This window comes from Triticum dicoccoides, chromosome 7A (genome assembly GCF_002162155.2).
Source record: "Triticum dicoccoides isolate Atlit2015 ecotype Zavitan chromosome 7A, WEW_v2.0, whole genome shotgun sequence".
In the NCBI taxonomy this organism is placed as follows: domain Eukaryota; kingdom Viridiplantae; phylum Streptophyta; class Magnoliopsida; order Poales; family Poaceae; genus Triticum; species Triticum dicoccoides.
The window spans coordinates 352,784,050-352,790,057 of NC_041392.1; the positions used below are offsets into that span (position 1 = coordinate 352,784,050).

The following is a 6,008-nucleotide window of genomic DNA, read 5'->3' on the forward strand; positions in this document are numbered from 1 at the left end:
AAATAGAGAGGGGTGAAGAATAACTATTCCTCACCTAGGGTGACGAATAGCACGACCCTATATATATATAAATATAAAGGATAACATGATTTGTTGGCATCCGGGTGAGAGACTAATATTCGATGTAGAGATAGCTTGTAACAATAAAGTGACCCATAGGGTACGCCATAGGAGAACAATCAAAAGCTGACATTTGAGGAGATTGTATTTGTACTACTACATGCACGCATTGGCGAAATGCAGAACTGGATCATAGCATCACGAGACATAAGTAGACAATTCCAAGCTACAAAAGCATTAATAAAATCCCACATAGGATTGAAGTAGCATATATATGCATGTTTATTTCTACGATGAAGCAGTTACAATCAACTGAAACTTTTTGCCCAACTATTAAACATGTTCACATATATTACCGATATAATATAGGAAAACGCTAGATTACAGGAGTGCAGCTTAACATTTTTCAAAATTGGCCAAACTATGGACATCAGTAATATATGGAGTATACCAATTCATTGGAGATCTAAGATAAAGTAGGCGGTGTGGGTGAATGCAGACATCAAGATGGCACCCTCTGAAATGATGAATAGGACAATGCACGGTGTGCCACAATGCCCTGCTCCAGATAAACTTCAACCCACTGCTTCCATTCACAAAACACCTTTTTTTTGCTGATGACAAGGTCTGCAGCTTTCATTTTCAGAATAGTTAATTTACCACATGAAATTAATCCATACAGCCAAGCAAGATTAGCTAAAGAGCTTGATTGTGTCCTATATTCTGCATAAGGTCGTTGTATTAGCTCCCCTGCAATCTTAGAGATGGTCTGACTAACCCCATGCGGAATAAGCATGTCAAATATAAATAATCAATCAGCAAAGAAAAAAAGTGACCAAATCTACAACTGTATATGTCTCCATTACTTCAGAAGAAAGCAATTCAGCTCAAGGAGTCTTAGGTTCATTGGTAACAAAACTTTCAGATAGGAGTATATGTGCTCTCCTATATAAATGTTTGAGGATTGTCTGGCAGAACTGACTATAATTGTATGATTGGCCAAATTAGCTAGTAACAGTAATTAAACTATACTCTGGCTAGTAAGTAGTATTGCATCCTCGGCGTTATCCCAAATAATACTGCATGTGAATCTCTTTAAAAAACTGGTAATAACAATGCTATGCCATTGTTTAGACATTTCAATGGCAATAGTTGAGATAGGTCTAAAACAACTACTGATGTAATGATTATGTAGTTTACCTATCAGATAAGAACAATTCTACTGTCTCGGTGGACTACATCTTGGGACCCTGCAAATCATTTAGCCATGTTAAGTTGTTAACTGTACCCATTTATGAAAAGCAAAGTTTAGGCCATAAGCAAAATAAGAGCATCTAGGATCCACCTAAGTAGCAAAAGAGCAGAGTTCAAGCAAAGTCCAGAACTACATACTGTATCCTCTAAATTAATTAAACATCAAGAACAAAAAAGATAACCTTTTTATGTGATTTTTCCAAAGAAATGTTGCTGACATGTGTGTACCATGGACTTTCAGGATCCCTTCATTGGGTTCCATTTCCTTCGTCAGCGACCGGCCGCCTGCGATTGTCAAAATGTCAACACCTCGGTGTGGGCTCAATCCGCTATAATCAGTCTCAACCTAGCCAATGATGGCCTGTGAATCTCTGTGATGCGGGTGTTGTAATTTTTAAGATTGGGCCCGCCGGATATGACGGTTGTAACTGCGCAGACGCCCATTGCAAGGGAAGTTGCTCCGCTGCTAGAGCGTGGTAGGGTTTCGTCCCACGAGATAAGAGATGAAGCCGAGGGGTCGAATGAGAGGCGGACAGTATAACGGGAGGCGCGAGAGGGCATACCACGACGGCGGTGAGGAGATCAAAACGGGGGCGGCGGGGCACCTAGGATTCATCCAGGTCACGATGAAGAGAGAGGTCGCGAGGAGAAAGGGGCGTAATTTACCATCAGCGTGACGACGAAGATCCATGGGCAGGAACCCAGGCACCCAGCAAGAGGGCCTCCGTTGAGATGTCATTGTCCGCCTGCTTGGCGCGCCGCCGTCGCCTAGGTTTACTGCTTCTCGAGGGATTTTTTGCGATGGGGAGACAAGGGGAAGGAGACGTACCGACTGCCTACAGAGCAATACCGAGCAACAAGTGCAATCAGAAAGCCCATATTGGCCCAATTAACCATATATGGCAGAATTTGTTACGGGAGTAGCTGCCCTAGAGACATCCATCCAGGAGTCAGATTGGCCGGCCAGAAAATGTTCATCCACCAGGTCCGATGGACAAAAACCTTGATAGCCTGAGAGGGCAGGAAAAGTGCTCGGTTATAATGTCTTTAAAATGCTGCTGTTAAGCGCAGTTTTGCATCATTCTTGTTTTGCTTGTCATTTGCAAACCGTGCATCCGTTTCCGATGATCCTTATATCGTTTTCGACCGAAATCACCCCATCTTTCCAGTGGCATGCTTGGTTTTCCAAGTTTATGCCTTGATCATCCTTTCCCCTCCGAAGTACTCATATGCATTGCACATCATACCTTGCATTCCATGCCATGTCTTGCATCTTGTTGCTTGTGCATTGCACCGTGGTTGATTGTTGTTCCGTTGCTTGTGTTCTTGCTTTGGATAGATCCGGGAGACGAGTTTGTGAACGAGGAACCTGTTGAGTACGTTTATGAGGAGCAAGCTTTCGACAACTCTGAGAACTTTGCAGGCAAGATGACCATTACCCTCGATATCACTTCTATCTTTGCTTGCTAGTTGTTCGTTCTATCGCTATGTCGCGCTACCTACCACTTATTATATCATGCCTCCCATATTGCCATGTCAAGCCTTTAACCCACCTTCCTAGCAAACCATTGTTTGGCTAAGTTACCGCTTTTGCTTAGCCCCTCTTATAGCATTGCTAGTTGCAGGTGCCTTGCGGGTTGTTCCATGTTGGAACATGGATATGTTGGAATATCACAATATCTCTTATTTAATTAATGCATCTATATACTTGGTAAAGGGTGGAAGGCTTGGACTTTTTCTTGGTGTTTTGTTCCACTCTTGCCGCCTTAGTTTCCATCATACCGGTGTTATGTTCCTTGATTTTGCGTCCCTAACATGATGACGGTTTATGGGCCCCTCTTGATAGTTCGCTTTGAATAAAAATCCTCCAGCAAAGCACAACCTTGGTTTTACCGTTTGCCTAATCACACCTAAAACTTGCATAGGGACTTTCAGGGCCCCATGGACTTAATCAACCCCCGGGCCAGTGCTCCACTGTAAGTGCATCTAGTGCCCCTTAGTGATTTTGGTGTATTGAAGCCTTATAGGTTAAGGGACTAATGGGTTTATGAGTATACACAGGTCTATAAGTCTATGAGGAGTTTGATATTTACAGAGAAAGTCGACCCCTAAAAATGAAGTTCTTCGTCTGAAGACTTTGGTATTCTGAAGACTTTCTGAAGACTTTGAAAGTGAAGAAATTGGTGTGACCTTGAACACTTGGTATTCATTCGAGGAACATGAAGTGTGAAGACTTTTGTTTTCATAGTTTCATTTTCTCTTTCTTGAGTCATAGAATACACCGTACTGTTAAAGCGGGTCGAGGGAATACTAAGGAAAAATTTCCATGTGATGCTCAACTCAAAATCCTACACCTACCAATCCCTTCGAGTGAAGCCATTGGAAATCTCATACAGTTCAGTCAATTTCTTTAGTGACAGAGATGAAGTTCTTCTGGTTTCTGAGGAATTTGTTCTGACTGAGGAGTTAGGAATTCGCCAGTGCGGATTTCCTACACAGTGAGGAACATGATAGCCCTGAGGATTTTGCTACTCAAAATTCTGACCGTTGCTGTGCTATGCGCCAGCTGTCCCAAAATATCTATCCACCTAACGGTCATATCATTGAAGGGCATTTATGTCTTATCATGTCGGGCTGCTCCCTAGGCTATAAATAGCCGCCCCCTACAACCACTAGCTGGTTGGCTGCTCCGAGAGAAACTGACGCTTGTCATTTGAGAGCAACCCATCCTCTGAAGACTTTGAGCGAAAATCATCAAGTGAGGAAAAACCAAAAACCCAAAACCCAAACACCTACAAACCCCAAGTGATTGAGCATCACTGAAGAGATTGATCCTGCATGGATCCGACGCTTGTTACCTTTGAAGACTTTGCTTCTTCCAGATGGTTAGGCGTCATGGTCTAGAGCATCCAAGAGGAATTGTGGATCACCGAGTGACCGAGGTTGTGAAGGTTTGGAAGTCGCCTGAAGACTTACCACGAGTGATTGGATGAGGTCTGTGTGACCTTAGTTCAAGGAGAATACGGTGAGGACTGGGTGTCCTGAGCTGCGTGTTCAGGACTGGGTGTCCGGGACTGTGTGTCCTCGAGTTTAAATACTCAGCCGCTCCAACCAGATGTACAACTGAGACAGCAGTTGGAACTGGTCTACCAAATCATTGTCATCGCCAAGCTTATTGGTTCTATTTCCTCAACTCTTTCATTTCCTCATAACTGTGTTGTGTGCTTATATCTGTGTTTGAAGACTTTGACTGAAGACTTTCTCAATTTCCTCAGTTCAATTTCTTCAGTCTGTTTGTCTTCATCCTATGTTATCATGTGCTTACGCTTCTGTACTCTGTGCATGTCTTCATTTCATCATGATGAATATGCTTGTATTCTGTTATGTTTACTTTTGAGTACTCATTTCGATGCTAGTAGTTCTTCGCTAAGGAATTTCCTCACCGGCAAATTCCTCAGTGAAGAATTTCATAAAAATCGCCTATTCACCCCCCCCCCTCTAGTCGATATAACGCACTTTCAATTGGTATCAGAGCAAGGTACTCCCTTGTTCTATGTGATTTTGGTTTAACCACCTGGAGTTTTAGTTATGTCGACCGCATGTATGATCAAGGTCTCTGCTGGCTGTCCTACCTTCGATGGGACGGACTACCCCTACTGGAAGAATAAGATGCGAATGCATCTTGAAGCAATTGATAACGATCTCTGGTATGTTGTGGAAAATGGTGTTCCCTCAGTCACACCTTCTCTGAATGCTGCTGATGTGAAGAGATTCAAGCAACTCGACTCTCAAGCGAAGAATATCATATGTGGCCATCTGAGCAAAGGACAGTATGGCACAGTGAGTGCTTTGGAGACAGCGAAGCTTATCTGGAACAGGTTGTCCAAAGTGAATGAAGGAGTCTCATCTCAGCGTGACTCTTGAGTTGATGTTCTTTGCAATCTCTTCAACCACTTCAAAAGACTCGACAATGAAAATGTTCAACAAACCTTCGATCGCCTCACTGACATCTCAAATGAGCTTCAAGCACTTGGTGCCACTGACATCACCGACCATGAGGTGGTGAAGAAATTGCTGAGATCGCTTGATTCCTCATTTGACACTCTGGCATAGATGATACAAGAACATGCTGATTACAAGTCACTTGATCCCGCTGATATTCTCGAAAGGCTAAATACTCATGAGTTCCAACTTGCTGAAAAGAGAGATCTCTATGGTTCAAGCTATGGCAGAACATGTGCACTGAAGGCCAAGGCCGTATCTGAGTCCGAAGATGAAGACTCTGGTAGCAGCCTTGGTGATCCTAAAGAACTAAGCCATGATCTGGCTCTGCTTGTGAAGAAGTTCCAAAATTTCTCAAGACGTGGTCGCTTTGGGAGACCCTCAAGGAGCAGTGATTCCTCATCAAGTGACTACAAGAGGAGGCTCTGCCACAAATGCAAGAAGCCTGGACATTACATTCAAGATTGTCCTCAATGGGAAAAGGAATCAAAGAAGAAGAAATGCAAGGATTACAGTTCTGATGATGCGAAGAAAAAGAAGAAATCCACAAAATCCTCATCATCAAAATCCTCAAAGCCTTCATATCACAAGAAGAGCAGCTTCAAGAAGGCCAGGGCATTCATTAGCAAGGAAATGGACTCTGAGGCTGAATCTGAAGAAAATGAGGAAGAGGAGTCATCTGAGCAGTCCGA

General features: G+C 43.2%; 1 long non-coding RNA gene across 2 annotated transcripts; it reads right to left on the reverse strand.

The window, feature by feature from the left end:
• Positions 1-318: 318 nt before the first annotated feature.
• On the reverse strand, positions 319-2,036 carry LOC119334265. 2 transcript variants are annotated; one of them, XR_005161258.1, is made up of 4 exons: positions 1,981-2,036; positions 1,497-1,599; positions 1,261-1,310; positions 319-687 (listed from the first exon to the last, which is right to left on the reverse strand). It is a non-coding gene; the product is annotated as an uncharacterized LOC119334265 (long non-coding RNA). The 2 variants fall into 2 exon arrangements; XR_005161257.1 differs by having other exon boundaries at positions 319-1,310.
• Positions 2,037-6,008: the final 3,972 nt, after the last annotated feature.